Consider the following 25,659-nt stretch of genomic DNA (forward strand, 5'->3'; position numbering starts at 1 on the left):
TACGCACACTCGGGCTATTTTGTTCTCTGCACTTTATCGGTGCTCTCCAGGCCCGTAGCGAATTATGTTTTGTTATATTTGTTATATTTTGTTGCCATTAGTGCAAAAATTAAATAGCGGAAGTATAATAATTTTTGGCACTAATGTCAAAAAAATTAATTTATTTTGGGGGGAATGAAGTGAAGAAATGACCCCTAGACACTTCCGTATGGGGGTTACCACGTGAAAATTTAATGTCATGTTATTTATCCTAATTATTATCTTAACCTTTATTATCTTTTACTTGTAGGCTTATATTCTGATAACACACTGCTGGAATTTTGCTGATACACACAGTAGTAATAATAGTACGTTGTTAAAAATGTTCTTCAGACACTAAAACATAACTTAATTATTATTAAATACGCTAAACTTATTTAAAATCAGAAATGCAAATCACGAATCTTTAAATATAATCTATATTATTTTCTAATGAGTTTTTTTCCTCATCTCAAAATTTGTGGTCGTTAATATCACAAATCATGGCATAAGATAAAAACATCGCACATAAAATGTCGCTGCCTTACATTACCGGGGGGGGGGGGGTGAGGGTACCAACCACAACCTAGGGTGCCAAAATCTCTAGCTATATATCGATATCCAAAACAGAGTAAGAAATAAATATTTGTGACTTTAGTGTAGGGGTGGAGAATATGAAAATTCTCGTTTCTGAATTCGCTTAAGAGCAGTGCAACAGCTTGCCCATAGGAAGCAACTTTGGCGGGAAAAAGGGACGGTGCACAGACTGCGATTGCAGAACGTTAAAAAGGGCAGATGGATGAAAAAAAAAAGGGATGCTACCGAAGGGCCCAAAACGCATTTTCGGACATCCTCATCTCCTAAGCTGTTACGGCCTACGGCTCGAAGTGACGATTGTTGCGGGCAACAATTACATTAGCAATTCCTGTTCTGCCGCTGTTGCGGGGACCCCGAGGCGGATTGAGGGGCAAAACACCCGTCGGCCCATCAACCCCCAACCCCATTCAAACCTCCCTTGGGGAAGAGGGACACAAGAGGATGCTAATGGCATGGACCGAAATTCTGGCATCCACGTGATCTGGTTGAGATTGGTCTCTCTCGATTATGGCCACTCACTGATGGATAATGACGCGATTTCGCGAACTGATACAGCTAGGTACGTTGCTATTTCGAAATCTCCCCTGTGCCCTGCGTTACGTGAGGGCGTGCGTTTGCTACGACTATTGTCTCCATGGTAACCTGTGGCTCCGATCGCTCCAGATGTCCCGAATGTAGTTATCGAAGCATCTCTTATCATCAACACATTGGGAGGAAACATCCGGACTGCTGCAGATGGAAGGTCTAATGACGTGTAATAGTTCAGAGACACGGAAATATAAGCCAGTTCAATGATGTGATTACTTTCGCTGTTCAAATTTGAGTGTCAGAATTTTGAAACAACCACCCCACACAGCACACACATGTCCAAAAGACATTCGTTGGATATCCCTTGTATATTCGTGTCGGAAATTCTGGATATCCAATAGACACCCATTGGATGTTCCCTGGATATCAATTTGTCCGCATACGTGATATCCAGGGGATATCCAGATACGGATACGTTATGGACATTCCAGGATCACTTTTGAACATGTTTTAGACATCAAGTGGGACGTTATCGGACATTATATGCTTTCATTTAAACATATTTTGTACGTACTTTGGATATTGTATGGATACGAAATGTACATTTTTTAGACTACATTTGGATATTATGTGGACTTTATTTAGATATGAAAAGAACAGTTTTTGGACTGGTTTTTAATATTTTCTGATGTTATTTTGTTGTGAAAAAGATGTTTTCAGGATGTTTTATTGACTATATAATAGCATATTATGGACATTTTCCTAGCATTATATGGATAACAGGGATGTTTTAAAAATGTATTATAAACTTTTTAGGACATCATTTAGATATCAAATATATGTATCCTGGACTGAATTGTACACTCGCATGTGTACGAGAAAATATTCTCCATTAGTAAGAAACGTATATGGAGCTAAGGGGATTTCGTTTGGACTGTACTTACGAGGTGTGGCTAGAAAGAAACCGGATTGATGTTGCTGTCGACAAAAGGCAAGCACGTCAAGGTCAAGCGGTGCATGAGTGTATAACGTGATATCCTGCCTATCGACTATGTGATTGCCCAGGGTGCGCGGCGCTGAGTTCCGCTGTAGCCTGTGGACGAAGTAAACCGTACATCTGTGCTCCGTCGGAAAAAAAAGTTAAGTGTGAAAGTGGAACAGCGTATCAATGTAAAGTTTCTTATGAAACTCGGAAAATCAGCCACAGAGACTTATGGTTTGTTCAAGGAAGTGTACGGAGATGAGTGTTTATCACGCACACAAGTGCTTCAATGGTTTCAAAGCTTTAAAGGTGGACGAGAAGTGATCGCTGGCGACTCGCGTCCTAGACGGCCTTGCACGTCAAAAACGGAATACAACATTGCAAATGTCGGTGAATTGATTTGAATTTGGTACCCGAAGGTCAAACTGTCAACCAACATTATTTCAATACTGTGCTGACGAGCCTTCGTGAGCGAGTTGGAAGATGACGACCTGATTTGTGGAAAAGCAAGTCATGGATTCTTCATCAGGACAATGCTCCTGTCCATACGGCATTGTCAGTCAAGGCGTTTTTGGCCAAGTGTGGAATCGCAGTGTTAGAACATCCATCCTATTCGCCGGATCTTGCTCCGTGCGACTTTTTTTTTATTACCAAAGGTCAAACCAGCAGTGAAAGGAACTAGATTTACGACCATAGAATCTGTGAAAATAAAAGCGACGGAGATCATGAACATGGTTTCAGAAAATGATTTCCAGCACTGCTTCCAGCAATGGAAGTTTCGTATGGAGAGCGGTGTATCGATAGTGCAGGGGAGTACTTTGAAGGGGATAATGTTCGTATTGTACAAAATATCCAATGAAAGATTTTGTAGCAACAGTCCGGTTTTTTCTAGCCACACCTCGTAGATAGATTTGTATACATACATTTACAACATACACTCATCTCTCTCTCTCTCTCTCTCTCTCTCTCACACACACACACACAAACGCATGCACCACGGACGTACACAAACACACACACAGTTAGCACGGAAGCATATAAAAACACACAACACGAACAGACGCACAAAACACACACTCACATATCTACAAATCCCAAAAATGTATTGTATTCACACGCATATCCATGTGAGAATACCTGTTCTTTAGTAATTACTTCCGGTTTTTATCCTCACCCTTGTAAAGGGTCGAGTACTTGTTTTGCTTCTCGCCTTACCTACCGTACCCCACGCCGCGGGGTTGCTGTACATGAGCGAAAGAATCTTTGATTCAAGTAAGGAAAAGGAGACGAAGTTTGTTCGAGATGATGAACCTCCATTTCTTTTCTCTTCTCTCGTACTTCAGAAAATAAAATTTGCATCTCCCTTTGGTTTCCACGTTCTCCGTTATTCAGTAGTCTCTGCACTAGTCAAGGACAGGATCGCTTAATTTTATAGAGGTTGGAATGACGCGGGGGGGAAGTTGTACTTGGCAGAAAATCGATGCTGGAGCTCACATTGTTTCCTCAAGTTTGACAATAATATCAGATTCATCGTCAGGAGAGAGAGGTATGGCAGGGGAAGGTTTTTTTTGAGGGGGTGAGTAAGCGGATGCTTCAGTTTCGATCCAACGCTAGGGGTGGGGATCGAGTTCTGTGAAAACTTCCTTATTTATCCCCCCATCAAAATCTGCTGGGAAACTTGAAGACTAAAGAATATTCTATTTTTTTTATCAACATCCTTTTACCCTCCGTGGCATCTTCGAAGGAAGATGAGTACAAGAAGTTTCCCAGTTCCTCATATTTTTTTTGGCCGTTTTCTTCCGCTTCGTTAAGCGTGCTTTAGTAAACACGTTTAAACATTTATTGTTCGGGCCTGACTAATGGTCTCTTTCTGTATTTAATGATCTGTCTTGCTTGTTGAACCTGCAAATTGGAAACCGACTAAGGTCGGCGTAACCCCACTTTTCGTTGAAATTGAGTTTCATGTATAACTTAGAATTGTGAAGTATGAACATTTCAGTGCTAGAAGTAAGTATCTCCTAAGTTTCAAATTCTTGCTCATAGAGGCACCACTATAAGTTTGTGCTCCTAGTTATGCAAATGTGCCTTTTCCTCAAAACTATCTTCAATGGACTTACGCAGCTTGTGTCCTGAACCCATCGTGTCTCTGGCCTCGCAGTAAAGACTCAGATCATCATGAGGACGTACGTTCTATGACTTGTACCTTTTGGTACACCCTGGTGTCGCGGGGCATGTCCCTTAGAAAAACACTGAGGTTAATTCTTCCATAAAGCTGCCGACCTCCGTCGCGGAATGGTTATCAGAGTACGCTATGACGCCAGAGGTCCCGGGTTCGAATCCCGGTCTCGGCATGGGTGGTCTTTGTGAGTGTGTCTTCATCAATTACATCATATCATCACTCATCCTCATCTTCGTGATCAGTCAAAAGTCGCAGAAAAGCAGAGTAAAATAAACAAATAAAAAAATTATAAATATGACTATTCTGCCAAGCATGAAGAGAAACTACATTTTAGATTTAGATTTATTCTTTCATGTGTGAGCTATAAGCTGTACGCACTACATAACATTTGGATTTTTCTACAATACACACACACACACACACACACACACACACATACATACATATATATATATATATATATATATATATATATATATATATATATATATACATACTGTATATATATATATATATATATATATTGCATTTAGTTTAATTTATATGCTGTCTCTTAGTTTGTCCCCTATGTACACATTCTTACCCCTCCCCTAACAGCTCATTCTCTCCACTCGTTCTTCCAGTCTATGTTCCTTCTCCCACGCCTCACTTCTCTTTTCCTTCAGTTTCACCAAAAACACTCCTACTTTCTCTAACTTTTCCACACTAGCTACACTCTGTTCCACAACTAATTTCAGTGCTTCTTCATTTCTCACACCTTCCAGCCATTTGTCCTTGTGACACCCAAAGATGTTCGTTTATTTAATTTATTATGTATTGTTTAATTTTGTGCTTAATACGCAAGATGATATATCTATGTTATCAATTTCTGTTTTGGAAAACGTTGTTGCATTATATGATGTATAATTAATTATAATCACATTCTTCATAATGTAAAATTACGATGTATACATTTCTATAATATTTTGACCATAGCAACGAGAAAGAAACAAAACACAGTAGATCAATAAGTGATAAAATATATGGACATTTAAATAGTGACGTCCGAGTTTCATTGAAGTTATCAAAATCGTAATTGCTATTTGGTAAAGTGAATACTAGGATGCTTAGTTGAAGTTCAAGTAAAAGGCTTGCTTCATCCTGCAGGGCGCACGTTCTCGGGCATGCAAACAGATGATCCGTCCCGTCATTCCCCTTACATATTATACCGTGCGTCCATTTCGATCTGCAGCCGAGAGATCGGGAGAAGCGTGGCGGGCGGCGCTGACGGAGAAGCCGACATTTGCGGCCTGTAATGCCCGCTTATTTTTATAGACATATGCAGACATTTATATAAATATTGCAAAACGATCACTAACCTGTGTTATAACACGCAAACGTTCTTCTGTAATTCATCCAAGTTCTGCTCTTATATACACAAATAAATACGCTATAGAAACGATGTTAAGAGCCACAGATAAAAAAGCATTTTAATCATGGTTTTGATCAGTAACGTCCTGCTTAAGTTTATATCCTTGAAAGAGTTTTGTGGCGATGGGAATCGTTTGGAGGTTTCGAATGTGCAACACTGTATCAGGATTACACTGCAGACGAAACCGATAAAAGTGAATGGTTTTCGTGAGCTTCCTCGCAATCCGAAATATCCGAGCTCGAGTTTTTTGTTCCTTCGCGACTAGATGAAGACAGAGATGTAAATATAGTGGCGAGCAATGTAAACCAAGAGCGTGTTAATTTCGTACTGTGCGCAAGAGTGTTATTCTTGGTTACTTGCAGTTACTTGTTTGTGTTATTGTAGTGTGTATGTGTGACGTGTCAGTGAGACGATTGGAATGCCAGCCGCAAGATTCACGTTAGAACAAAGATTTTTTATGTATGACACGTACCTACGTGAAAACAAACTCGTGTAGAGACGTGTGTAGGTAATTTGTACAGAAATTCCCATGCGTTTCAACTCCACACAGAGATACGGTTAGACATCTTGTCCTTAAATTACGAGAAACTGTATCGTTAAATTTTAAAACACCTAAGCAAAAACGACGGATTCTAACCGAAGCAAAACTCGATGATATTGGTGCTGCGTTAGAACGTTCTCCAAACAAACCTCTACGCCGTGTTTCACAAGAGGTGGGCGTGTCAAAATCATCGGCACATACAGCCACTAAGCTACTAAAATTAAAACCATACTCTTATAACACAGGTTAGTGCTCGTTTTGCAATATTTATATAAATGTCTGCATATGTCCATAAAAATAAGCGGGCATTTCAGGCCGCAAATGTCGGCATCTCCGTCAGTGCCGCCCGCCACGCTTCTCCCGATCTCTCGGCTGCAGATCGAAATGGACGCACGGTACATTCATACGTACATCCCTCTCTTTTCAGCACTGTGTCTCCACCCCCTCTCCTGCTTTATTGCTTACTTTATTCATATAATTTGCTTGTCCCCATTACCGAATGTCCCTTGTCTGGAGGTCTAGTGATATTTTAGTTGCAGTTTCCATCATTATTTCTTGCCGATCTATATCTTCTAGTCGCTGTTTAACGAGTTCAAGTGTTCCTTGGTCTACGTGCTCTTCTTCCCATACCCATACCAACCCTATTTCGAATAGTTTACCTTTAACTTATTTTGCCCATGAGCCCATTTCCACTCCCCTTACTTGTTGCATGAGAGCCTTCCCTTTGATAGTGTCTCCCCTGCTTAATAAATACCGGGTGTCCCAGAAGTCTTTCCCTGATTACAAACTTTATTCATATCTGCTATATGTAAGGTAGAGAGGTGAAAGTGGTGCCAACATGTTGCAAAACTAACCAAGTTTCTTTGTTCCAGGTTTCAGTAACGTGGCTGTAGTGTAGCAGTGTCAGTGCCCAGGAAATCGGAAATGTTCACAAATCAGGAAAAAGTTCAGTGTGTCCCCTGGTATCAATAGGCAACAAAGCCTGTAACTTTTGGCTGATGTTTTACGTTGTTTGAAATCGCTGAGGTTGATGGTTCGGCCACTTCACGGTAAGTCAGCAACAGATTCTGTGGTCTTGAACTTGTAACAACCATAAGTTGTTTGAAAGTTCCTCTGCACTGTTATTGGTGACTGGGTCTCGTGACACACTGAGAGTTTTCCTGATTTGTGAACATTTCCGGTTTCCTGGGCACTGACACTGCTACACTACAGCCACGGTACTGAAACCTGGAACAAAGAAAACTTGGTTAGTTTTCCAACATTTTGGCACCACTTTCACATCTCTACATTGCATATAGCGGATATGAATAAAGTTTGTAATCAGGGAAATACTTCTGGTATAATTTGCTTTCCCAACCAAAGCCAGAAGGTTAGTTCACTAGTTAGGACATTTTCTCTACAAATTTAGGGACCCTTGACTGATGGTATCCCCTCGAGAATTACGTCGATATTTTAAATCGATAAATTTAGATGTTTTACGCAGCATTAAGGGCACGAGAACCATAAATAACAGAGATATTTGACCCATCCTAAAGGATTGTCTTCATGAGTAAAAAAACCTCCAATCTCAGATTACTTTCACGGTTTTATTCGTAAAACCCGGTTGTATACACACTCAAAAAGTGAAAGGGTCTCCCCGATGGCGCAGTGGTAGCACCGTAGCCTTGTAATCTAGGGGTCCCGGGTTCGATACCCGGTGGAGACACATAGTGGTTCGGTAGGCCCAGTCCCGATTAGCCTTCCTGTGCATAAAGTGGACTTAAAACATCAACTCAATCAATCAACTCAAAAAGTGAAAAATTAACCTAACATACCTAACCAAGCGATCCATTAATTTGGTTTATTTCATCTCCATGGTATGCCACTTTTGGCTAATCGCGAAAATGAGGATGAGTAATGAAACTGATGAAGGGGACTCACAAATAACACCCATGTCCAGGCCAGGATTCGAATCCGGGACCCACAAACCAAATACTACTAACTTTAAAAAAGAATGTCTAACATACCTTCCAACATCAAACTGAACACTCGTAACCTAACAATATATATTTGTAGTTTCTCTTTAGGGAGGGCCTCTCTGATGGCACAGTGGTAGCATCGACGCCTTGTAATCAAGGGTTCGATACCCGGTGGAGGCACATAGTGGCTCGGATACCACTTTATACTGTACGTCCAGTCCCGATTAGCCTTACTGTGCAATAAGTGAACTTAAAACACCAACTTTTTAGGGAAGTTCTACACTAGACAGGCGATGATCTACATGTGTCGGAAAAGAAAAGGTTCAGAAATAAACGACAAAAGCTGCACATGCCCCTCGGAGTGTGAAAGGAGGGTCGGCCAGAGTCGCACATGCGTGGGTACTTACTTATAGACTGAAGAGGTCCGTGTGGCTTGTCACTTTGGTCTGAAAGCTCCCACATGGTTTTCGTAGAACACCTCCAACAAGGACCTCTTGTAACACGCGACCACGGTTTGAAAAAAGAGAGTTATACCGAGTTCTTGGATTGTTATTGATCTGTTAGGAAGTTTTAATGTTTCTAATAGGCTGGTGTGTTACAAAGACCCCAATTCTAAAGAAAAGAGGAGAGTGAGAGAGAGAGAGGGGATGGGATGGGGCGGAAGGGCAAACGGAATCTCGTAAAGAAACAAGATCCAATACAAAGGAAACACACGCAAAAGAGAAAGCAAAACCATTAACTCTTTCAGCCGCGCCAAAAAAGGGTGCATTAAGGCCTTGGAAAGGGTTGAAGAGTAGTGCAAACACCTCCGAGCTCAGGGTTGGGAAAGGGATGAAGGGAGGGAGGATTTTAAACAGGCGAGATGACGTAAGCTATGATAATGCTAATCTTCCTTTTACTTGGCACTATGCTTACCTCACACTTTTCTTTTCTTCCATTCTAAACGACCCATACATTCGTTTCTGTTTTTTTTTTTCAGGCAACTACACTCTGTCCCGGGAAGCTCTGGAGCAAGCGAAAAAAAAAGTCTGCGCAAGTAGCTACTCGAGTGGTTTGGACCAATGAACGCGTGAGAGGGGAAATGAGTGCATGAACGTGAAAGCGCGTATACAGCTACCAGCCATTTGCAGCAGCGCGCACTGCTTTGCTCTGCGCACTCGTTTCCTCCACTTCTCTACCGTTATGCGCAGCCTTGCTCTACTGAATCACGAGTTCGATACCCGCTGGAGTCATACTGCTTCGGATTCACTTTAAACTGTGGGCCCAGTTCCGATTAGCCTTTATAACAACAAAAAAAAAACCTTGCGTTGCACAAACATATAGGCTCCAGGCATGCCGAGCTGGTGACGCCTGGACAGCGCACCGAGTCCCACTGTCCCTGGCCTACAGTTTTAAGCAGGATCCGAACCACTATGTGGATCCATCCGGTATCGAACCCGGGACCCCATGATTACAAGGCGAGGACGTTACCACAACGGTATCGGGGAGATACCAGAAAGTTTAGAGCTACGTCTGGAATCGAACCCGGTATCGCTCGCACCAATGGCGAGAGCGCTGACAATAAATCGTCACGGAAGCTTTGAAACCTTGTTCAGCCTCTAAAATATACGCACAGACAATCTTGGGGCATTAATTAGTATCCATGCGGCGATAGCGCGGCCAAGGCGTAGAACTAGATCCTTATTATTTTCCAGATGACTTGTGAAGATGCATGACTTCTCCGTGCCTCAAGGCAAAAAAGTCTTGGAAAGGGTGGATAAGGGGGACAAGAAACAAATTCTTATTCAGACAATGAGGTAGGGGAGGCAATGCCTGCATGCTAATAAGTGTGAAATGAAGGAAGAAAAGGGTGAGTGCAAGGTGAAAATGTATATATATATCCACCACGGTAAGACGGTCGAAGAAGAAAAGAGAAATTACGTCATTATGCAAGAACATTTCTTCCTTGGAGTCTATTTCCTCGCTGAAGCCATTTCCTGGCGGAATTTCTGCTCTGAAAGAATCAGAGAGGGAAGGAGGTTAAAGAAAAGGTGGAGGATGATACACCAGCGAACATTAGATTAAGATGGCGGCACAGGGAGAGAGATGGACGGAAGGAGCTCCAATATCATATCCCGTTCTCCAGGGATCCGTAATTTGATTGTAATTCGTTCCGTGGGAGGTAAGAGAGAAAGAAAAGCTACGGCCTTCTCTTCCCTCATCTCAGGTCAAGCTGATGCTGCACGAAGAGTAGTGACTGTGCAAAACATGTTAGTCCTCCCCACACACCGTGGTTCGCTGAGATTATAGACTGTGGAACTCCGACCGTAAGGCTCCTATATACTCCATCATGGTGCAATACGGCGAAGAGAGTTTTTAATCAGCTGAAATGAGAAGAAGCTGGAAGGAAATCATGAGCTGACCGCACGTGGCACCTGTAACCTTTTGCATGGCATGTCGGAATTTCCATTGGTACCGGTCGTAATAATACACTTGGAAAGTGAGGGTACCAAAAGAGTACCCACGGCTATTGTAACAACCATATGCAGGGCCCCTATCGATGTGAGTTCTTTTGCAACTGCAATCTAATAATATACGCAACAACAATTGATTTAGTGCTAGGAAGGCACCGTTTATAATGGTACCCAGATTTCGTCCAACAAGTACTCCAATGGGGAAGAGTCCTCTCGGATGACAAAGTGGTAATGTCATCGCCTTGTAATCAAGGGGTCCCGGGTTCGATACTCGCTGGAGGAACATAGTTCTTCAGATGCAGATGTTCAAACTTGAGTACCTTGAGGGAGGAGAGGTATATATATATATACAGCCCTACAGCACCTTGGCGGGCCTTGGCTTACCTACCGACTGCTGGTCTCCCTCCCACACTGTTCCGCCGTCACCTGTTATAGCGTGGAGGTCTCAGACCAGTGTTGGGGTGACGGGTGATCAGCCCGACGAACCCCCAGCCGTTGTTGTAGGTCTTCTCGACCGGGTTACGCTCACTCACTCGGAGCTTCTCAATTTCCTCACGTGGTGGGTTGCCACCGGCCCTATACGTAGGCCGAATAAATTCCGACCAGAGCCGGATTCGAACATACGCCGTCCCGCAGCGAACGATCTCAAGACGAGTGAACGCCTTAACCCGCTCGACTACGGAGGAGGATATATATATATATATATATATATATATATATATATATATATATATATATATATATATATATATAGAGAGAGAGAGAGAGAGAGAGAGAGAGAGAGGCGAGGATAATATATTATTAATTAATATTGAGATATTATATCTCTAACACAGTATTTACGCTCATAATAACCTCACAAAACGCCAAAAATGTTTACCGATTTTCGTAGTTTCAGATTTCCAAAACGTCCCTAAAAACATTTAGTTATTGCTTGTTATCTTACATATAACACTATCATGAAGATATACAGGGTGTATCATAAGTAATAGTGCAAACTGACACAGTTGAAAGTACACGATAATAGAAGCAAAAAAGTCTCAGTAAACATGGGTCTGCAAACGAGCCGTTTTCGAGATAATCGCGAATGTTTGATTACAAACCGCCACTGACTTCATTGTTTGAAAACGTCATCCTAGTTGGTAAAATGGTAATAATGTGTGCGAATGTGTGGTTAGAAGCCGTCACTGATTGCATTTTGTAAACACCGAGTGCTTTACTCCTTGCGCGTTCCGAGGTTTTGCTCTTTGTTTACAAAACAGAACATTTCCGAGAGGTGGCGTTGTAATCAAACAGGATGGATACAATCAGTACAGATAATTGTACATGCTTTTGACCAATTCTGAAACCGGGGGTGTTCGAAAGCAAGTAGTATTACCCATGTTTACCGAAGACTTTTTTGCTTCTATTATCGTGTACTTTCAACTGTGTCAGTTTGCGCTATTACTTATGATACACCCTGTATAGATTACAATAACAGTTTTTAAGCACTGTGTGTAAACTTGATGCATTGTCATTTTTTCCGTTGTCGATTATCCATCTAATTCTTCCGCTACCCGCCAAGGGTTCCTGGTTCGAATTCCGGTCTGGAATGGGTGTTCTTTCTGGGTATCACTTCATCCTCATCTTCACGATTAACTAGATTCCTCCCTTCTTAAAACAATTCCTGGTGCTGTGACGCATGTATTCACATATCTTGTACTTGCTTTGCACTGTTCTCAATACATTCCTGGTACCAAGACCCACGCCTGTCCTGCCTCTGTTGTTGGAATTGTTTTGTCAGAAATGCTTCTGCACTTTCCACGCCCTCCTTACAAAGTTTATAGCGAAGTTTCGTGTGTCTACGTGGGTGGGTCAATACGAACACAAGCCAACAGTCCAGAATCAACAAAGGCAGTTTGTTTGTTGAGAAGATTGGCCTATGGTTAACTTCCTAACCTGTTGTGTGGATAGATGGGACGCCTGTGAACGGACCGAGTTCTGGAATCTATCTACACACGCTCTCCCCCCCCCCTTTTATCTTCTTGTAGTTGCTGAGGTTTACTCTCAAACATCTATCTGAGAAGGGCACATTGGAGCAGAAATTTCGAAATGACGCTGAACGCAAGAATTGCACAGCGAAGCCAGATTTCAACCTTGCAAAGGCTTACACTCTGTCTAGGGAATCTGTGGAGCAAGCGAACGAATACAAGTCCTCTGCGCAAGTAGTGACTCGAGAGGGTTCGACCAGTGAACGAGCGAGAGGGGAAGGGGTTGCATGGAGGGAAAATGCGGCTACAGCTACCAGACGTTTGAAATAGCGCGCATTTCTTGCTGCATACATTCCCGAGACAGCGTAGTACGGTCGGTTAGGCGAATTTAGACCCATAGGGTGGATACGTCATACAATTTTTCACATTGACACTACTGAAATTTCTGGCACCCGGTTGGAAAGTTGTACATCTTACCAAGCGTTGTGAATGTGCAAGATTTCATGCCGTAACGATGCAGAAACCTTACACTGCGTTCCAGGAGTCTGTGGAGAAAGGCTGCGCATAACGGTAAAGAAGGGGAGAAAGCGAGTGGGCAGAGCAAAGCAGTGCGAGCTGTTCCAAACAACACACTTCATTCAATCCCTTTCGTCGAACCCTTTAGAGTAACCCTAAATTGAAGCTGATAATTTATAACCTGATGTGGTGCAATTGTTAAAATCTAGTTGGCAACACTGCTATGACTTTTGCTTCGTGAATAACGAATCTGAACTGTAACCGTCTCCAGCCTTGAAGACTTAAAATCTAAGAGAATTTGTCACGCTTCTGCTGGTGTCGACAAGCTGTTCCATTCGATTCGTTCCCTTCTCTCGCGTTGAACAGAGGCAATTGCTTTTTATTGTGACCTGTCTTCTGGGAAGGGATCTTCCATTTCAAACTGTAAACTTCACGATATGGACGTTTTAACACGGTCAGACATTGCTACTTTCTATTGTCACGGGACAATGTTATTCCATCTATTTGCAGTGCGAGACAAAGGAAGAGTTGTCGCTTGAAATTCCTAGATGACAGCAGCGTAGACTTGCGTTGCTACTTTGTCACTGTATCGTGGGCCTACTATGGCCATATGTGGCAACTCTGATTTGAGCGACTGCTTTTGTGACCATCATCACAAAAGACGTTATCATTTGAAGAGGAATGAATATGTAGTACTTATAAGAAATACTTTGTTACGTTTTGTGCGCGTTCGCCTACAATTAGAACCAGATTTAGAGAGGAGGCTTGGGAAGGGGGCTAGAGCTCCAGGCCTCTATTTCCCAAAGGGTACCACTGGGGTAAGTATACCTTTGAAACAACCAAAAATAGGAAAGGGGGCAGGGAATGTTCAGGGAAAAGTTTGAGATAGGTTACTGCGAATGTCAAGTGTCTCATTGTGTGTGTGGGTGCTTTCTTAAAAGTGTTTCTTGGGTGTGTTACATAGCAGAAAAAATGATATGATGTCCATTTCTTTTCTGAAGCGTCCGGTGACTTCAAGACCTATAGTGCACTTTGAAATCCAGCAATGTGACTGGCAGGGACAGTCACATTGATGACTCGAATACATTGAGGGGAACATTGCTCACGGTGAACTTTCCGAGGAGGCAGAGAGTTCGCAGTAAATTTTCCGAGGGAGCACAGAGTTCGCGGTAAACTTTCCGAGGGGCACAGAGTTCGCGGTAAACTTTCCGAGGGGGGCACAGAGTTCGCGGTAAACTTTCCGAGGGGGCACAGAGTTCGCGGTAAACTTTCCGAGCTGGTGTATCGTTTGAAGTAAATTCTCGGAGTGCTCACATCGCTTGGAGTGATTTTATTTCGAGGGCTCACATCGCTCGGAGTGAATTTTTTCGAGGGTTTTCGAGAGGGCACGTCGCTCGCAGAGAACTTTGCGAGGGAGTACGTCGCTCGCAGAGAACTTTCCGAGGAGGCACATCGCTCGCAGAGAACTTTCCGAGGGGGCACATCGCTCGCAGAGAACTTTCCGAGGGGGTACATCGCTCGCAGAGAACTTTCCAAGGAGGCACATCGCTCGCAGAGAACTTTCCGAAGGGGCACATCGCTCGCAGAGAACTTTCCAAAGGGGCACATCGCTCGCAGAGAACTTTCCGAAGGGGCACATCGCTCGCAGAGAACTTTCCAAAGGGGCACATCGCTCGCAGAGAACTTTCCGAAGGGGCACATCGCTCGCAGAGAACTTTCCAAAGGGGCACATCGCTCGCAGAGAACTTTCCGAAGGAGCACATCGCTCGCAGAGAACTTTCCGAAGGGGCCAGCCGCTCGCAGTTAAGTTTCCTATGGAGTATTCCGCTCGATAGTACTGCTCTACAGTGTTCATATTCACAACAATGTTGTAGAAATAACAAGTGAGTAGTGCATAGGAACAGCAAGTAAAATGCAATCCAAGTGAAGCCCTTACTTCACCCATCATGCGTTTTGCAACACAGAAAAGGTTAGGTAGAAACATTTCAGAGGATGCATTCCCCGATACGATGTCGAGGAAAATACGTAACTAAGGAAGTTTATATTGCAGAGGAAAATGAAATTGGACGTTGCCAAGTGACGCGAAATTAAATTTTTGCATTTGAAACGGGAAATCTAAATGAAAATAAGCTCTCAAAGACGCAAGTTAACTGTATGGAAGAGAGTTTTCGAAGTTCCAATCTTGTATTGGGAGACAGGCGAACATCTGATAAGGCAGGCTTAACAGTTACTTACTTCATTGATATTATTCACGTAATGTAAATACATGACACACTGGATAGCTAGTCCTAAACGATGTTTTGACGTCACTATATTCCTACATGCGCTTGCACTCCAGTACAGCATGTCCAGAAGTACTGGCCCACAGTATTGCAGTTCTAAAATACGTTATTTTTACTTAATTTTTCTATAATTATTTTCTACGACCTTAAAGAAATGAACATTTAGTCCTCCCAGTACGTTTGTTTGCGAAATGGTAATTCTTAGCACCATCTACTGGCGATTTGACAAATTATGTGTGTATTTCGCCTAGCACTCTGGATCCAGGGGTAGCAAGGAAATAATTTGAATTTAAAATTTTGGGTGCGTCAGCACTTAGGCTATTTTGAACCCGTCACATTATACGGGGGCCAGCCCCTTACCATTACAAATAACAACTCTAACGTTGCATAACTAAAATCGTAAAATATTCTGGCTTCTGTCAAAAGCTGAGGCTGTAAACGGGCACTCAGCATACACAAGGACAAGAAACAGGACAACACACACAAAATTATACTGGCCATAGTGCAAGTCGCCAGAGCCTCGTTCGTCTGCAAAATGCAGTCCAGGGTGTACTGCGTGAAGTGAGGTTGACTTTTGGGCGCCTACGTGGAAGGTACCCCTTAAACCCCAAGCAAGAAATGAAAAAGGCACTCCATGACCTTGAACCATCTAATAACAGGGTAGTTTCTATGCACGATACCTTTACCCTCAATCAGCAGGAGCTCAAATGCAATTACAGTAAAGTCTGCTGATGTAGCTAACGTAGTGTTGCAAACTATACGGTTTAATGTCTAGGTACAGGGATTTTTTTGGTCAAATGAAGTTGCAAGCGTTGAGGCAGATCATAAAAGCTTTTGAGCACAGTAGAGACGCAAAAACAATGATTTTTCACAGATAAATAACCACCTAAAGCTGTGGTTACAGTTTCAACAGCCCTGTTTGCGCAGGAAATTGAATCGAAACAAGCTTTTACTTTTACACACGGGGAACCCTCCTCGTACTATGACTCACTAACTTTTGTTTCAGCGTGTACAGCAAACCTTGAGCCTTCTTCTACGCACCATGCGGCAACACTGTCGCCATAAGCCCCATACTGTACTCCTAACTGGGGAATATCAATAGACTTGCTATCAGTAGGTTTATACTCATGTTAAGGACACGAGAGAACTTGTCTAATCGAATCCTGTGGAAACTAGTATAGACAGGGGGGATTTTACACTAGGCTATCCTGAGCTATAGCCTAAGGGCCGCGAGCCCAGGGGGCGCACAAATATGAGACGTTGAAGAACTGCAGAAGTGACAAAGACCATCGACTTTTATAATTCCTTAATATTGTGATAATAGCAACATAAAACATGTCAAATCGTTTTACTCGTTTATTTCATGCAAAAATGTAGAAGGACGGGGTTTCTAGCATTTAAAAAACTTCTTTACATCATAACCCTAATTTCAGAATATGTAAACAGTTTTTCTTCGAAGAAAGGAATGGAAATATTTTGAATGCCAACAATTGAAAGCCAAGTGGAGGGATACTGATGGTTGAAATCAACATCCTCGTTTCTCAATTCGCGGCCAGTGTGGCTACCGTAATGTAGTGTCGGTTTCTGTTCCTTTGTTGCGTGTGCGGTATTAGTGTTGTGTGTCGAAATGCATAGTGCAAGTGGCGCTTGAAGCTTAATGAATAATGTTTAATGAGATACGTCTATTTTTGTATTTTAAAGTTTACAAGCGTTATTAATGCAGAGAATTGCGATTACTGGAAGTTAAATGTGGGCAGGGCCCAAAACAAAGGATAGCTTAGGGGCCCAAATTTTGTAGCATAAAACAAACCATCCACAGTGTTGCAGAGTTACTGGGTCTCGACGGTACTTGTAGCCAAAAACAATAAATCAAACGTTGCTTCCTTAATCCACGACAGTTTAAGAGGACAGATCCAAGCGATACCGTTACGCCATCTCTACGCAGCAATTACAAGTACATGTAAATTACGCCCACGTAACGCAACGAAAATATCTCTCGTTGGTGAACCAAGCTGGCGCGGGTATCACACATGCATGAGTCATGACTCTTGCTTGCGTACATAGGGAAGACATGGAGGGGGTGACGAGGCAAGACGAGGCAACAATAAATTCCTACCACAAGAGTAACTTGGATCGTAAAACGAGAGGACTTAAGGTTTTACTACACTTTCGTGTTGAACGAATTATGTTGATTCTGACCCTCCTTTTCCCCCTCGTCTCGCGCCTGGCAGATCGCAGATAAGCCACCATGGCCGACGACAAAGGCAGTGTAAAGGAACAGGCTATAAAAATTATGAATATGCGGGTAATTACTGAAGTGTTGGGACTTTGCTTACGCGAGACAAAGATGGCTGTGCCAAGTGAAACAAATTATGCCCAGGATGATGTGTGTTCCGCAAATAATGATGCAACGATTAGTCAGGCTCCGATGGCGTTTCTTGCTTTGTGCTACGTGTGGAGTGTTTGTTCCGTGTGCCTTGTGGGTGGGTGGTCAAGTAATGCATTACAAATTTTGTAAGGGAGACCATATGTTAGAGTTGTATGGTCTTGTCGGTTTGGCAAAGATTAAAAGTACACTGCATGCATACAAACTAACTACACTATACCCCCTATTAGTCTGAATTCAGTGGGGTAGCAAGGGGCGAGCGAAAGGCAAAAATGGTAATCGGGGAGCGTTTGGATTTATTACTTTGATTTGCCCGAGTTCCTTGCTGTTTTCATTTGAAAATTTAAATTTTCTCAAAACTTCGGTGGGGCTGAGGCCCCATCAGCTTCCCCTGCGTAGGCCAGTAGCAAACAATTCTTGCACTTAGCTAATAAACTTGTTTGGTTAGCATTAATTAACAGAAACAAAAATTATGTTGGTTATCATAAGTTCTTATGAAAATATTTGTTGTTTGTCAATAGTTTCAGTAAAATATTTGTTGTTTGTCAATAGTTTCAGTAAAATATTTGTTGTTTGTCAATAGTTTCAGTAAAATATTTGTTGTTTGTCAACAGTTTCAGTAAAATATTTGTTGTTTGTCAACAGTTTCAGTAAAATATTTGTTTGTCAATAGTTTCAGTAAAATATTTGTTGTTTGTCAATAGTTTCAGTAAAATATTTGTTGTTTGTCAATAGTTTCAGTAAAATATTTGTTGTTTGTCAATAGTTTCAGTAAAATATTTGTTGTTTGTCAATAGTTTCAGTAAAATATTTGTTGTTTGTCAATAGTTTCAGTAAAATATTTGTTGGTTGTCAATAGTTTCAGTAAAATATTTGTTGTTTGTCAATAGTTTCAGTAAAATATTTGTTGGCTGTCAATAGTTTCAGTAAAATATTTGTTGGTTGTCAATAGTTTCAGTAAAATATTTGTTGGTTGTCAATAGTTTCAGTAAAATATTTGTTGGTTGTCAATAGTTTCAGTAAAATATTTGTTTTTTGTTAGTAGTTGCCCTAAAATGATTTATTGGCTGCGAGTAATTATTCCAAAGAGATTATTTACTGGTTGTCCGGAGTTACCGTAAACAGATTTGTTAGTTTTCAGAAGTTGCTTCTTTGTAAGTAAATACTGCAGAGCGTTTCTCAACAGCCGGGCTGTAGCCCGGTACCGAGCCCTGGCGTCAATTATACCGGGCATCGAGAGATTCCTGAAGTTTACGACTTGCAGCCCAAACTGGCAACCAAATGGAAAGATGACCTTTCAATCGGGGTTCACCAGCAATAGGTAGGAAATCCGATTCAGGATCCAAGTGTCCCATTATTATTGCCGGGGACTACAAATTGCAATGCAGTCCAACTACTAACTCGATGTACAGGAAACCATATATGATTCATAGACAGGTAACGAGGGATTTACCCTCCTGGTAAATGCTTAGGAAATGTTTTTCCGAGACGAGGAAAACTAAGGCAAGCGGGTCTACCAAACTGGAATCGATTTAGACCAACCTGATCAATTATTTAGATGTCGACAACTAGACAAAGGATGTGAAGTGGGACGCATGCGCTAATGGCGTCAAGACCCTTTGTTCAAACAGGAATGTCCATTGCATTTTTACGATACAACATGTACAAGTAACACATATTTCCAATACTGAGATCCGGTACATCCACGAGATAGGCTCGCACACATTTATTTAGCATTTCCCACAGCAATAACTCAGTAATAAGAAGTTTGTGGTTTTAAATCCAAGGACAATTATTTTGCGCACTTTTTGAGATTTATCAATCAGCAGTTTGTTTCACCGTGTAGACACATGTATGCACGCGAGTACACCTAAAATCTACGTTTGAATATTTAGAAAACGAAGCATGGTACTGACGTTCTGCTTTGGAATGGTTACAACCATGTGGGATTCTACAACGTCCTACAATCCAAAAAATCACCACGAAACACCCACTCATTACCTAGGATTCGGTCCCCTCTTACACCCCAACAAAACACTACGATACACCCATTCATCACCTAGGATTCGGTTGCTCCTTACACCCCAACAAAACACTACGATACACCCATTCATCACCTAGGATTCGGTTGCTCCTTACACCCCAACAAAACACTACGATACACCCATTCATCACCTAGGATTCGGTCCCCTCTTACACCCCAACAAAACACTACGATACACACATTCATCACCTAGGATTCGGTCGCCTCTTACACCCCAACAAAACACTACGATACACCCATTCATCACCTAGGATTCGGTCCCCTCTTACATCCCAACAAAACACTACGATACACCCATTCATCACCTAGGATTCGGTCGCCTCTTACACCCCAACAAAACACTACGATACACCCATTCATCACCTAGGATTCGGTTGCTCCTTACACCCCAACAAAACACTACGATACACCCATTCATCACCTAGGATTCGGTCGCTCCTTACACCCCAACAAAACACTACGATACACCCATTCATCACCTAGGATTCGTTCGCCTCTTACACCCCAACAAAACACTACGATACACCCATTCATCACCTAGGATTCGGTCCCCTCTTACACCCCAACAAAACACTACGATACACCCATTCATCACCTAGGATTCGTTCCCCTCTTACACCCCAACAAAACACTACGATACACCCATTCATCACCTAGGATTCGGTCGCCTCTTACACCCCAACAAAACACTACGATACACCCATTCATCACCTAGGATTCGTTCCCCTCTTCCACCCCAACAAAACATTACGATACACCCATTCATCACCTAGGATTCGGTCGCCTCTTACACCCCAACAAAACACCACGAAACACCCATTCATCACCTAGGATTCGGTCGCCTCTTACACCCCAACAAAACACTACGATACACCCATTCATCACCAGGGATTTGGTTGCTCCTTACACCCCAACAAAACCCCACTTACACCGATTCATCACCTAGGATTCGGTCGCCTCTTACACCCCAACAAAACACCACGAAACACCCATTCAGCACCTAGGATTCGGTCGCCTATTACACCCCAACAAAACACCACGAAACACCCATTCATCCCCTAGGATTCGGTCGCCTCTTACACCCCAACAAAACACTACGAAACACCCATTCATCACCTAGGATTCGGTCGCCTCTTACACCCCAACAAAACACTACGATACACCCATTCATCACCTAGGATTCGGTCGCCTCTTACACCCAAACAAAACACTACGATACACCCATTCATCACCTAGGATTCGGTCCCCTCTTACACCCCAAAAAAACACTACGATACACCCATTCATCACCTAGGATTCGGTCGCCTCTTACACCCCAACAAAACATTACGATACACCCATTCATCACCTAGGATTCGGTTGCTCCTTACACCCCAACAAAACACTACGATACACCCATTCATCACCTAGGATTCGGTTGCTCCTTACACCCCAACAAAACACTACGATACACCCATTCATCACCTAGGATTTGGTTGCTCCTTACACCCCAACAAAACACTACGATACACCCATTCATCACCTAGGATTCGGTCGCCTCTTACACCCCAACAAAACACTACGATACACCCATTCATCACCTAGGATTCGGTCGCCTCTTACACCCCAACAAAACACTACGATACACCCATTCATCACCTAGGATTCGGTCCCCTCTTACACCCCAACAAAACACTACGATACACCCATTCATCACCTAGGATTCGGTCGCCTCTTACACCCCAACAAAACATTACGATACACCCATTCATCACCTAGGATTCGGTTGCTCCTTACACCCCAACAAAACACTACGATACACCCATTCATCACCTAGGATTCGGTTGCTCCTTACACCCCAACAAAACACTACGATACACCCATTCATCACCTAGGATTCGGTTGCTCCTTACACCCCAACAAAACACTACGATACACCCATTCATCACCTAGGATTCGGTCGCCTCTTACACCCCAACAAAACACTACGATACACCCATTCATCACCTAGGATTTGGTTGCTCCTTACACCCCAACAAAACCCCACTTACACCGATTCATCACCTAGGATTCGGTCGCCTCTTACACCCCAACAAAACACCACGAAACACCCATTCATCACCTAGGATTCGGTCGCCTCTTACACCCCAACAAAACACCACGAAACACCCATTCATCACCTAGGATTCGGTCGCCTCTTACACTCCAACAAAACACCACGAAACACCCATTCATCACCTAGGATTCGGTCGCCTCTTACAGCCCAACAAAACACCACGAAACACCCATTCATCACCTAGGATTCGGTCGCCTCTTACACCCCAACGAAACATCACGAAACACCCACTCATTACCTAGGATTAGGTCAACCATTGCACAGCAACAAAAGGATTATGGAACGCCTTCATCAACTAGGATTCGAACCTAGAGTCTATGGTTCCGCAGCACGTCACGAAGAACACTCCGTCACCAGCTCGAAACCTGTGTGTGTGTGTGTGTGTGTGTGTGTGTGTGTAAGGGCAGGCTCATATATCACCAAGCGTTCCCAATCTTAAAAATGACAAGCATCAAAACTATGCAAAGCAGTTAATGGGCCGTTGTGAAATCTAGAACGAAGGAGTGTAGACATATAAAATTTCTGCAGCGGCAATAAACGAAAGAAATGAATTCTCTACAACGATGGAAATAATTGCGATTCCACTGCATTTGATTTCGGTAATAAATCAATGGTGCCTTGTTTTGTCCCGTTAAACTACATTTAATAATCTGCTTTTATGGGACGTCGAAGCTACCGGACCCTGCCCATAATACAATGCGGGGAGGGGGGGGGAGAGAAAGCAAGGTTTGGCGGAGAGAGAAAACAGCATCAAAGGTTAAATTCAGTGTTACCAACGGTAGGGATTTTCTACCATATGTTCTAAATGTGCACGAGGAGCTAAACAATGCTATTTATTGTGGCGAAATGCTTTTTCTTGAAATTCTGCGTAAAATATATGTTTTCAGTTGAGAATATGGCTCTCTCTATATAAATTGCGGCTTACACTTAGGATCGATTAATTCACCGAAACACATTGAAACCGAACGGCACAGCTAAATATTGAGAGTTGTGAACTTTTTATGCAAAAAATTGCATGAAATTGAAAAATTCACTTCGCTGAACCCAAACAGAAAGGAAATTATTAGAGGTACGCTTTGTCACGGGAATCTCTGGAGCACGCGAACGAAAACAAGTATCTGCGCAAATAGTAACTAAAGAGGGCGGAAAATTGAACTATTTTTTTTTCTACGGTGCCTCAAAAAGGCTACAGAGGGCTCCGAGTTGGGTAACTTTAATTGTGGCCACCCGGTATATCGCACAAACCTTCGTGGTGGACTGGTTAGTACGGCGCTCTACGAGGCCAGGGGTGCAGGGTTCGAATCCTGACCTGATGTTCTTTGTGAGTGCCCCTTAATCAATTCCATCATATCATCACACATCTTCATCTTCGCGATTATTCAAAAGTGGCAGAAAAGCTAACGAAATTAACCAAATCAATCAATCATTATATTTCGCAGCCAAACATTAAACATTATTCCAATACACAACAATAACCATGACAAATTATTAGACTCATATCAACGGTCATATCGTCTTTAACAAATGTTATGCTTAACGAGAAAAATTATTGTCAAAAGTGGAATCTGTCAACTGTTATTGCAACTTCAACACGCAAATGGAAATTCCAAAAATAACATTTTCATTTCTTTGTATGTTTAATTGTACAAGGGCGTAAGACATCACAACCACAAATGGCCCAGATTGTGAATGTGTGTGGGAGCTTACCTGTCCCGTGAATCTCTGAGGCAAACTACCGAAAACAAGTCACTGGGCAAGAGAGGACTCGGCAAATGAACGCGTGAGAGAAGTTAGTGCATGGAGGAGAAAACGCGGCTGCAGCCACCAGCCGTTTGCAGCAGCGCGCACTGCTTTGGTCCACCCACAGGTTCCCGAGACAGAGCGAACAACAAACAGGCATTAAAAACAACCAAACTGAAGCAAATTTAAATAACAAGCTGGCAACACTGGGATGCGGGTGTAGAAGGAAGAGGATGGAGGGCTGCCATAAATAAGTTGAAAGAGGAATGAAAAATATGTGTACACAGCAGAAGACCCGCAGACGAAGATGATGAGAGCAATACCAGGCGAATTAGGTGCTGATACCAGCCACGGCAGAGAGGCAACAAGAGATTTATCTCGGAAACTGCACAGCACGTCACGCTTATAACAGAAAATACCACGTTCCCATTACTGACACGAGGTCGTCCCGAAATTGCCGAGGCTCCGACAGGAATAACTACCAGTTCTTGAGCGCCACGTGAACAGCAACAAGCGCCTCGGAGGATCCCAGAGGCCAGGAAAGCCAAGCTACCTTGAGTGTCCATAAAATCTCTTATGATCGCCGCGTCCTATTCTGAAGAAAATAGCTTTTCCGAGGCAACAATGCGCGGAAGGGGTATAACCGCAATGTTTGCGGGAATAAAGCGCTTTCGAAGGCAACGTTGAACGTCTGAGAGAAGGGGGGGGGGCTTGCTTTTTATTCTGTTCCCTTTTCTTTCGAAAAAAGAAAGAAAAAAACGCAACGTTCGAAAGTGGAATGCGCCTATCAAAATAGATATGGGTGATGAGTCATTTTTTCTCCAATATTCATGACCTGGGTTCGTCTGCGTCTGACGCATCCAATCCTTGTTGAAAGGTAACTTTTGAAGTGTGCATGTGTGTGTGTGTGTCTCTCTCTGAAGGAGACTGAATCAATATATTATTTAGGCTTAGTACTCCTACCGTCGTAAAGATTCGATTCTTTGCCGTTCGACTATTCAATGGTCTTTCTTCAGTCGCACCAAGGAAAAAACTAAGGTAGGTACCACCTTTCTTGAGCACCGTTGCGGTTAATGCAAATACGCTGCGCTATTCAATAAAGTGAATTAATTTCATAGTGAGATCCAGTTACAGCAATTCAATGTTTGAAAACATACCTCTGAAGAAACACGCTGACAAAACCCTTCCACAAATCTCGAAGCTAAATGCAACTTAGCTCACATCCACTGTTCTGGAGATATCTGCATGAGAAAATAAGCTTACGGTGCCACGAAAGTAGCAGAACTCCTTGCACTTCCGAAACATTCAATCCTGATGCTAGCCAGCGATCCTAGATAACGTTGCGATGAGAAATGATACACGCATGCGCTGTAACCTTTTGCGCATGCGCTTAATGGTCAAGAGCGTTGAGTGGGAGGAGTCTAAAGTGCAACGTCAGAGGATGGACTCGCACACCAGCTGTACGTATAGACGGCCTACATAGCGATGAAAATATATAGGCAACAGCGCAAGTAATCCACGGTACGGATTCTCTTCAAAGACTCAGAAGGAACTGTAAAATGAATTTGGAAAAGCTGGTTGAAAGACAAGGTCCCTGTGATCCATAACGAAGACCATGGACACTTTTTCTTTCCATTTCCACTTTCTGTTCGTCTTTCTCGCCACAGTTAACATAAATGCAAATAAGTGATGTTATTAATTGCAGTTAATGTATTTCATAGTGACATCCTGATAAAGTGATATCGAAAAAAGACAAGCCTCGGGAGCCGGCATCCATCTAAATTGGTCAAACCACGTAAAAATACTTGTTAAAAAACTGAATTCCAAAATATTTGCACTGAGGTTATTAAAACAAACACTTCAAACAAATTCACTAATTCAGGTATACTATGCAATGTTTCATTCACTAATAAATTATGCAATAGAATTTTGGGGCAACTCACCGGCAAGTTTAGAAGC

Source organism: Lepisma saccharinum, chromosome 14 (assembly GCF_977018435.1).
Source record: "Lepisma saccharinum chromosome 14, izLepSacc3.1, whole genome shotgun sequence".
NCBI lineage: Eukaryota > Metazoa > Arthropoda > Insecta > Zygentoma > Lepismatidae > Lepisma > Lepisma saccharinum.